Raw genomic sequence first — 11,465 nt, forward strand, 5'->3', positions numbered from 1 at the left:
CTCATATATATTAAATTATCTGTACTCCTTGCGATCTTGCATGTACCTACTATATGTAACATACCTATTCTCAATCGTTTGTCGACTTATTTCTTTTTTTTTGTTTACGTGCTTGATCAATAAAAAAGTGAAAGTTTTTTTTTTTTTTTTTTTTTTTTTTTTTTTTTTTTTTTTTTTTTTTTTTTTTTTTTTTTTTTTTTTTTTTTTTTTTTTTTTTTTTTTTTTTATTGCTTAGATGTGTTGACGAGCTCACAGCCCACCTGGTGTTAAGTGGTTACTGGAGCCCATAGACATCTACAGCGTAAATGCGCCACACACCTTGAGATATAAGTCTAAGATCTCAGTATAGTTACAACGGCTACCCCACCCTTCGAACCGAAACGCATTACTGCTTCACGGCGGAAATAGGCGGGGTGGTGGTACCTACCATTGCGGACTCCCAAGAGGTCCTACCACCAGTAAAGACCAGTTGTCGAAGTTAATCTAAAACCTAGAGGTGTTTTTTTTTTATTGCTTAGACGGGTGGACGAGCTCACAGCCCACCTCGTGTTAAGTGGTTACTGGAGCCCATAGACATCTACAATGTAAATGCGCTAACCACCTTGAGATATAAGTTCTATGGTTTCAAGTATAGTTACAACGGCTGCCCCACCCTTCAAACCGAAACGCATTACTGCTTCACGGGAGAAATAGGCAGGATGATACCTACCCGCGCGGACTCACAAGAAGTCCTACCACCAGTAAAAATTTATTTGCGTTCACATTTAGATACTGACAACATACCCAAAAACTCACTATGAATAAAAACTGAATAGCTCCTACTCCAATTATAAACTAACAATGTTGGTTAAATCATTTTGTTGTATGGTTCTCTTAACTGTATCCTCGCAATAAATTACATGTGGAACCTCGTACAGTTATTCGCGTGCGAGTTAATTCTATCGAGACACTGGTGTGAATGACGCAATTTGTCTGAATCTTGCTTGACTCCTCTTTTGTACTCTGTAATCAGGCGAATATATGAGTCGTCTATTATCAAAGGTGGCAATCTGTACATTTGGACAAAAAAAATTTATTGATATGTCAATACAGATTGATTTGAATATAATCGTCTCCTTCAAAGAATACGGTTCAAAACCTGAATTAAATAAAGGTTAATACTTAACCTGTTATTTATCTAAGATGTCGTTCAGAAGAGTTTTGTTACTGCCAATGGAATACAAAGTCAATAATTCGTTTTTCTGATTTTCCAATGATTGTCCAAAAGTCCATATGTTGTAGTGTTCTCACTCTTTATTTGAAGTACTAACATTAATATGAAATGTGTTTGGGGTTTGTTACTTGTGTTGCGGATTGTAATATATCTCGACTGATTACATTACTGGTGGCAGGACCTCTTGTGAGTCCGCACGGGTAGGTACCACCACCCTGCCTATTTCTGCCGTGAAGCAGTAATGCGTTTCGGTTTGAAGGGTGGGGCAGCCGTCGTAACTATACTGAGACCTTAGAACTTATATGTCAAGGTGGGTGGCGCATTTACGTTGTAGATGTCTATGGGATCCAGTAACAACTTAATACCAGGTGGGCCGTGAGCTCGTCCACACATCTAAGCAATAAATAAAAAAAAACATTACGTTTCACAATGGCAGTCTTCAACGAGGTACTCAATACGGGGTGTTCTTTACTAGAATAACGCCTTACTTCAAAATTTATTTTAATTATCACAGGCAGCAAGCACTCTGTAAATTCTCTTAAATCCCATGAACTTTGAAATGTTTTGACGTTGAAATCTGCTTAAGTTAATGCACTCGTCGTTTTAAAAATTTATAATTTCAGTATCCTTCTCGCGTCGTCTTTTTCATTACTGAGGCACGTGATTCCCTCGACGACAGATTAATTTCTCTTTGACGGTGCTTCTTCGTCTGTTTCTACCCTTGGCGTCATCGAGAGCATCAGGTAGTTTGTTTTTTTTCTTTTCTTAGACGGTGGATGATTCACGGCCCACCTGGTGTTAAGTGGCTACCGGAGCCCATAGGCATCTACAATGTAAAAGCCGCCACCCACCCTGATACATGAGTTGTAAGGTCTCACTTTTAACAGTACAACGGCTGCCCCGCCCTTCGAACCGAAACGAATTACTGCTTCACGGCAGAAATAGGCAGGGTGGTGGTGCGGACTCACACGAAATCCTACCACCAGTACCAGATCTTGATAATTGAGCGAATTTCGGAGCATCTGATTGTAGTACAACCTCTTTTAGTATCAATCTTCCCAGTAATACGTACTTTCTGAGTTCTATCCACTTGGGTGATGTGATCTAAAAACTTCAGGATCTTACGAAGGCGGGTGGTGGAGGCGGAATCTTTTAGTGTAGGGTTTGTGAAAATTTTGTTAACTACAGTTTCTTATCCGGTCACCGTCCTCGTCGAACCCGTCGCTTGCGACGAAGGGCTCCCTTCCCTCGGGCTCCTCCCCTTGGGCTCGACGAGCGAACTAACCCATAGACACAGCCCATTGAGTTTCTCGCCGGATCTTCTCAGTGGGTCGCGTTTCCGATCCGGTGGTAGATTCTGCGAAGCACTGCTCTTGCTAGGGTCAGTGTTAGCAACTCTCCGGTTGAGCCCCGCGAGCTCACCTACAAACGTTAGGGTGAAGCTGAAATAGCCTCTCAAGGCTATCAGCATAGGTAGAAAAAAAAAAAAACTTACTGTATTGCTCAATTTAGCAAAATGTCATATCATCGTTCTTCTGAGGCAAATTCCACAGTTCGTTAACCATATCGCCGGGATTCGCTTGGCGATACCACCCGTGATTACATTTTAGTATGTTGTTCAAGTTTTATCACAAGCCCGCTGGCTAAAATCTTCCTCAGTTTTAGTATAACCATAGTTAACTTCATGGTGTTGCTTTTATAACGTCGTATTTTAGGTGAAATCAGCACTTTCACGAGCCATGTCCTTGTGTTGTTTGTTTTGGGTTCTTAAAACAAATGTATATTTTTTGTGCTTCCGAGGCTATTTCATGTTGGTTGGGGTTTTAGGAGGTTAAATCCTATTACCACATTAACACTAATAATCTAGTAATCTATCCTAACAATATAATCCTGATAGGCATTTTGTTCGTGATATAAAACGTACAAAAAAACAACGAAATGGTATTTAATCACGTAACAATTTTCTTTGCAATATCTTTACTTATTTTCATGACCTCCGTTAGTATTATTTTCTCGTCTGTATTTGAGTATAGAACATGCAAATATATTGACAAATTAGTGCGAAAACTCACTCTGCTTCTTTTGAGTGGGATTTATTTAAAAATGGCTATCGTGTAGGAAATGTAAACAAGCCGTAATTAAGTATATTGCGACTAGTTAACATTAATTAAAAGCTCCAAGCACCAAACGAAAAATGTATAACAGTTCAACTACATACTTCGAATTTGGCGAAGAAAAGAAAAAAAACCCAATTGCAATAGTTTGAATTAGATGCAAATTTTCGAGAAGCCCTGGGCCTGTTGTTAGTGCTCAAGTTGAAGAAAATTTGAATAAGCCCTATTGAATTACAAATATTCAGGATTTTTCTCTTTGTGTAATCAAAAAATGTAAATGTATGCATTCTAATTTGGAATATCTTTTGTCTCTTTACGGAACAATCGTAGTATCTACCGCCATTACCAATGTGCTTGTTTAGAATAAGTTCTAATTTTGCATATTGAATAACTCGGTGGAGCAGTAGTTAATTCCGGGTCGAGGGCCATGGATTGGGTTCCCACATCGGACCAACATTCTTTTTTTATTTTTTTATTGCTTATATGGTTGAACGAGCCCACCTGGTGTTAAGTGGCTACTGGAGCCCATAGACATCTACAACGTAAATGCGCCACCTACCTTGAGATATAAGTTCTAAGGTCTCAGTGTAGTTACCACGGCTGCCCTACCCTTCAAACCGAAACGCATTACTGCTTCACGCCAGAAATAGACAGTATGGTGGTACCTACCCGTGCGGACTCACAACAGGTCCTACCACCAGTAAAAAATTCGCGTGATGAACAGGTTTAATTGCTCTTTGTCTGGGTGTTTATTATCTATATATGTATACATTTAGACGTATACCTACATGTCAGTCTTTGGTATCCATAACATAGGAAATCCTAACTGGGGGTCGGGTGACCGTGCATAATTTGCGCCCAGTTATTATTATTGTTATTATTACACATATTACTTCAAAAGTTCATACCGGTGAAATTGATTATGTTAAAATTTCAATTTACTGTCGAGATATGTACACCTAAAAAGTAAACGATCCAGAAACATTAGTCATAGGTGTCTAGCTTATGTCAGCAATCATTTTTCCTTTTCAAAACTTAAAGGTAGTGAAGTTGAAACTGGCCGTAAAAAATCAAATAAGACTGAACAAATTTATAGAAGAAAATCGTAGGCGCTATTATTTTCAATAAAGAGAAGAGCCGTATAAGACCCTCGTGAATTTTTTACGATTCGCAACGGCGGAATAATGACTTGTTTTACTGATTTTTACAGGAACACCGTGAAAATAACTAGTAGAACGAATGAAAAAAAAAACTTAAAAAAAAATGATTAACTCATAAAAATAAGTGAAAACAAGCCGCGTTAGTAAAATTTTATTAATATAGTTTCCTTTTTTGCGTTTTAGTTAGTATATTCAAATTGATCGATTTTTGATTTAATTGATCGCGCTATCTATCACTTTTAATATTCGCACTCTCACAACTAATCTATATTATTTGGAACCGCTGCGTTTATCGACAGTGCGTTTCCAGAGGTCTTTCTTGCCATGTACCATCCGGCTATGGAATGAGCTCCCCTCCACGGTGCTATGACACGGTTTCCCGAGCGCTATGACATGTCCTTCTTCAAACGAAGCTTGTGGAGAGTAATAAGCGGTAGGCAGCGTCTTAGCTCTGCCCCTGGCCTTGTTGAAGTCGATGGGCGACGGTAACCACTCACCATCAGGTGGGCCGTATGCTCGTCTACCTACAAGGGCAATAAAAAAAAAACTAAGACGAATCTAATAATTTCTCATATGTTGCAATCAATCGAATGTTTTGTATGTATTTGTATGTATGTATCTATCTACGCATTTGTTTTGGCAATGTAATTATAACCTAGTGTTCATTTTACTCATGTCTACTGTAATTCTTTAATTTATCTTCATGTATTAACTTCATCACAGCTCCGCACTTCTTGAATCTTTCACTTCATCAAGGAGGGTTAACTGGGATAGAATGCCTGCATGGCGTTAAGTTCGCCTTTGTGCAATAAAGAACTTTCATTCATCCATGCATGGTTGTAGAGCGTGCCAAAGAATTAGTTAAACATACATATGCTCATATATGCTTTCCCCTTCCCAGCAGTTGGGTAAAAACATCATTAGTAACAGATCAATTGATCTACCAAGCCAAAACACCCGCTTAGAGGAACCTCTTCCTTTTGACGTTGCTCAAACTGGTGATCTACGACAGAACTACTGCCTTCATACTGACACTATGAGAGCGTCATTAGTACAGATTGCGGTTGTTCCCGCAGTTGAACACAAGCTACTACTACTAACTATGGTCCCACATTAAGCCACCATCGTAACCATAACAGGCCCATTGTTTCTAAGATGTCAAGAGTTTCTTTATAGAAAATACCATTAAGCATTCCGCCCAATTTGTTTGCTTTATAGGCTTTGAGTCTTCACGCATGTAGGAAAACTTTGTTACTAAACAAACATATTTTTTTGGCAGAATCAATGATATTTGATTCTATAATTCATTCAATTCAAAAATGACTGCCAGGAAATTAATTGGTAGTGTTTTTTAAACTAGAAAAGCCATGATTTTATTTGAGGCGGTACTTTCTATATAGTATAATGTTTCTACTTTTTTTGACGTCAGTAAAAGAGGCCAAAAATTGCTAACATAAAAACAGATTGAAGCGTAATCTACAAATTTCTTACAACACAAAAAAGTCTTGTGTTTTTATGAATTCGCCGACACCTTCAGGCTATAAATTGAACCTCGACAATGAAACTTTATTGCCTTTTCAATGGTCTGGGTGTTTTATTAAACAATTGGGTTGCCAGTGAACTGTAGTGAACTGTAACTACGTGAATTGTACAGTTCAGGTAAAGGTATAAAAATGTCTTTAGAATATTTATTATATTATTACTACTGGTCTCCCGGTAGTCGAAATTTTACTATAATTCATTGAAATTATGAGTTTGTACACTATTACGAATCTATTCTCAAAGACTATTATACTTCTATAATTACAGATTTTGCCTTGACTGTATATTAATAAAGACAAACCATAATTAATCTATTTTCAATATGACCACAGACTATAAGCAATGAGAAAAGTTTGACAATAAACAAATAGTATGCATGCGTGTGTGTGTGAAATACGTGATAGTGTGAGTAATGGTTTTTTTTGTTGATTTAATGTATTTTTTATGCATAATTTAAAAAAAATATTAACATTCTGCACTCCTTCTCTATATTCTCTATAAGCGTGGAAAATTTCATACTACTCCATCCGCGCAATTTTCGTAAAAAGGGACACAAAGTTTTTGCTTCACGTATTAATATATAGATTATTTTAAGACTTTATGACCTAAAATAGCACCAACATACCTTATACCGTGGGTGCTCTAAAACGTGAATTTCAGAGGAGAACCGCCTGAAACATCTCCAAAGGGGCTGTCATGCCGCTTAAGGAGGTATGGAGCGGGCCTCGTGGCTATATATCCGGTCAGGAGTAGCAGTATCCTTATTTACTGCTGCTAGAACCTATTATAAGCACCGGCTACCGATTAGTACCGATCACTAACGGGAAAAGTATTTCAGATGCGGGCGTGGATGGATAGTAAGAGAATAATAGTATGTGCGTAGCAAAGTGTGTTTTCTTAAATTTTTCGATGACCTCAAAATTTTTATACTAAAAACACGAAGAATTTGAAATTGCTCCTCAGAGTAAAGACTATGATTTGATTGTTTCGCGGCAGAAATAAATTCTACATATAATAATAATAATAATAATAATAATAATTACGTTTATTTACTCCACAGTACAAATCTATATATTAATGCGTGAGGCAAAACTTTGTATCCCTTTTTACGAAAATTGCGCGGACGAAGGAGTATGAAATTTTCCACACTTATAGAGATTATAGAGAAGAAGTGCACAATGCTAATATTTTTTTAAAATAATGCATAAAAGATACATTAAATAATTAAAGAAATCATTACACACACTACCATGTATTTGACACAACACATACGTATAAATATACTCTTTGTGGATTGTCAATTGTGAAACTTTTGTTATTTTTTAAAGTCTGTGGTCAAATTGAGAACAGATTAATATTGTTTGTCTTTAATATTATATATCTATAGTGTAGTTTTGGCGAAATCTGTATTATATAGAATATATTAATATCTGTGATTATATTATTTTTTTTTTTTTTTTTTTTTATTAGGTTCACACAACTGGATGAAAACTGCACACATAAACATTGAACTTATTTACATAAAATAATACATTATCGAATTCACCCTTTTGGATGTGAACACATCTTGCTTAAGAGCGTTTGTGCTTAAAATAAAAATATCGTTAACTAATATTAAATCAAGACAAAGAAAACAAAAAACTGCATATACAAACATACAAAAAATAAAAAACAATGAAAATAAAAAATTAAAAGAGGGAAATTAATGTTCTATAGAAATAAAAATAAATGTGATTGGTCTACAGCTCGGTGTGGATCACGGAACTTAAATTTATTTTAAGTGAGGCTAGAGAAGCATGGCAAACAAATATGTCAATTTCATCACGTATACTATTTGCCAGGGAAGTCATACGATAGACAGGAGAGTGCTGGCCAAGATTACTTTTGATTTTTGGTAGGTGGAAAGTTTTCCGATTACATAAGCGGCTGCCCAAGCGCGGTACGCTTAAGTGAATACGTTCAAGTATTTCTGGTGAGTCTATTATGCTGTGTATAAGCTTGTAAAGGAACACAAAATCAGCTGCTTTACGTCGGGTGCTTAATGACTGGATCCGATAGAACGAAAGGCGTTCCTTATATGATTTCAGTTGGTGACACTTATTATCATTAAAAGCGAGATGATAAAGGAACCGTTTTTGGATTCTTTCTATCCTGTTTGCATGTACTTGATAGCCAGGGCTCCAGACTGTACAACAATATTCTAAAATGCTTCGTACAATCGTATTATAAATAAGAATAGTTAAGCTAGGTTGCTTGAATATTTTCATTTGCCTATTTATAAAACCAGAAAGCCGAGAGGTCCTGCTAATTATGTTATCAATATGGGATCTGAAGCTCAATGCGCTATCCAAGTTGATGCCCAAGTCCCGAACAGTATTGACTTCTTGAAGGGGTGTGTTGTTTATGAAGTATGTGGCTTGAAACGGAACCCTCTTTCTTGTAAATTTAATAAAATTACACTTTTGCAAATTCAAGTGCATGTAATTCTGCGTACTCCATTTGTAAATCGCATTGATATCTGACTGAAGAGCCATTATATCCGAATGGTCTTCAACAGCACGATACACTTTTAAGTCATCAGCATATAATTTAAATTTAGATTGGATGACATGCTTAATGTTATTGATGTAGACTAGGAAAAAGAAAGGACCGAGATGAGACCCTTGAGGGACCCCTGATGGGACCATGTGCACTCTAGATTTAAACCCTTGAATGTTTACCAATTGCGAGCGGTTGCGTATGTACGACTCGCACCATCTCAGTAACGATCCATGGATGCCCAGTTCTGCAAGCTTGTGTAATAGGCAGTTATGGTTAACTAGGTCAAACGCCTTTCTGAAATCGGTGTAGATAGAGTGCACCTCGCCACCTCCGTCCATAGTATCAATTATATCAGAAACATAACTAACTAAGTTAGTATTTGTCGATTTGGATGGCAGAAAGCCGTGTTGATTTGTGTCTATAGATTGCTTGAAATGAGTTATCAACTTTTTATTAACTATGGCTTCCAATACCTTGCCAAACCCAGACAGTATGGAGACAGGTCGATATTGGGCTATATCATCCAGCCTCCCATCCTTGTGGATCGGTGTTAAGTGCGCTAATTTCCACTGAGTGGGGTAAGCACCACTTTGGAGAGATTTGGTATAAATTTTGGCTAGAGGTTTATATAAACTTAGAGCACATTTTTTTATGAATATAGGAGGTATCAAATCAGGGCCAGGTCCTTTGTCCGCATTTAAAAGCTTTAGCTGATTTAAAACTTCGGTTTCATTAACTTCAACGATATTATATGATGCATTGCCGGACACATTACAATAATGAGAAGAGCAACTTGTTTCATGATTAATGTTGGAATCATACACACTTTGGAAATGTTGAGAGAATAATTCAGAGATCTCCTGTCCTCCCTTAGCCTCTACCCGACCAAGCTTCATTTCGTTAGGCAAAGAACGACTATTAGCTGTTTTATCCTTAAAAATTTTCCAGAAGTATTTCGGACGGTTTTTGAGATGATTGGGAGCATTCTGTTTAAAATTGGAATAACATTCAGTTATCATTACATCGCATCGCTTTCTTGTTATATCGAATTGCAGCTTATCCATTAAGTTTCCGTATTTTTTGTATCTGGAGTGAAATTTACGTTTATGTTTAAGAGCTTTTATTAAGGAATTACTAAACCATATTGGGTAACGATCGTTATGTTGGAAGCGGAGTGGAGTATGCTGATTGATTAACGGTCTGATCGTCTGATAAAAATGGTCAACCATTGTATCCACAGAATATGATTCTTGTAGTAAGTTGGTCCAATCAACCTGCTTTAAGTCTTTATTCAGAGCCTCATAATTGGATTTGAAGTAGTTTAATGCTGGGAATTATAGAAGTATAATAGCGTTTGACAATAGAACCATAATAATGTTTAGTTTAGTTTAATGGTTAGCTGGTAGAAAACTCAATTGTTGAGTTAAGCTCGCCATTTTTTATATCTTACGCAATTACTGTAATATTAACTGTGTGTGTACAATAAAGAATATCATAATGTTTAAACTTTTAATTTCAATTAATTATAGTCGAATTTCGACTACTACGGGGACCACTAGTACAAATAAATTTTCAATTAGCATGAGATAAAAATTCTAATTCTAAACAATATTACAATATATTATACTATCACAGTGGAAATAAAAAGGCCGCGGCTCAGCTTTGTGATAGCTGAAACTATCGCTGTTATTCTGCCGCTGCCTGTAATCTTAATCTATAAACTTAAATATAATAATACCTAAATTTAAAATTCTGTGGGCACACAATGCGTCTTACGACTAGCACAACTTGTTATTATAATTTGAGTTACATAAGCTAGATTCTATACGTACTACGTACATTACCCAACTACGAAATGACCATGAAACATCAATTTTTGAGTGCCTACTTAACGAGGGGATATGAAGGCTCTATGAGATGCGACCGCACTTGACCTCTTTCTATGTCGGAATGTTACATTATGTAAAGTTGAGGTTTTGGTCCCCAGGCTAATCGTGTCATTATGTTTCGGATAACATGACCATCGTCTATGTTTTTTTTTCTCGATAAAATAGCATTGATGTTTCTTGAGTACTTATATTTCACGTATGATGTAGTAAAGCAGAGTCGTCGTGGCCTAAAGGATAAGACGCCTGGTGTATACGTGTGTAGCGATGCACCGGTATTCGAATCCCGCACGCGGGTACCAATTTTTCTAATAAAATACGTACTTAACAAATGTTCATGATGGACTTCCAGGGTGAAGGATTAACACCAGGTGGGCTCCATTCATCTATGCAATAAAAAAAACCAGAAAGCAAGTATTATTTATAGTAATATGTTTGATTTTTGCAAACAGTGCTTGCTGTATAATGTATTGAAATAAAATTTCGAAGTAGGCCGATTTATTTAAGTAATATTTGCTGCCACTTTATAGGGAACCCAAATAATTAATTATTATGTAAATTTGGCAGTCCACAGGCTGTTATGTTTTTCCGTGAAAATCTCTCCACGGCTTATTGTTCCATTAGGGAATTATCCGTTCATGATTCGACCGTAGCTATTTTTCTCAGGAAAGCGAACCAAATATAGAAAGAAAAATGACAGAAATAGCGGTCTTGGAAAAAAAAGGAAAATGTCTCGAGGAAATGAAATCGAAAATTTTGTAACATTGCGTTTGACATACCCAAAAATGATTACCTTCAAATATCACTGTAACAAGGAGTTAGTTATGTTACTTGGGCGGTAGCTATGATAGAACATGAGATGTTTGATAGATTCCTGAATTTCACTAGCAATATTTTCAAGATACTTTTGCACGTATACAAGTTCAGAATAATAAAATTCGGAACGTGGGTCTACCGAGAAAATTCCTCCGCTGGGCGGAAGATATCCCCTTTGTTGTTACCTCTAAAC

At 36.6% G+C, this 11,465-nt stretch overlaps 1 long non-coding RNA gene across 1 annotated transcript; it reads right to left on the reverse strand.

Moving 5' to 3' along the window:
* Positions 1-1,697: 1,697 nt before the first annotated feature.
* On the reverse strand, positions 1,698-4,486 carry LOC134199731 (uncharacterized). Its single transcript, XR_009974345.1, has 2 exons — positions 4,116-4,486; positions 1,698-2,979 (listed from the first exon to the last, which is right to left on the reverse strand). It is a non-coding gene; the product is annotated as an uncharacterized LOC134199731 (long non-coding RNA).
* Positions 4,487-11,465: the final 6,979 nt, after the last annotated feature.

The sequence above is a fragment of the Bombyx mori genome, chromosome 11, assembly GCF_030269925.1.
Source record: "Bombyx mori chromosome 11, ASM3026992v2".
NCBI lineage: Eukaryota > Metazoa > Arthropoda > Insecta > Lepidoptera > Bombycidae > Bombyx > Bombyx mori.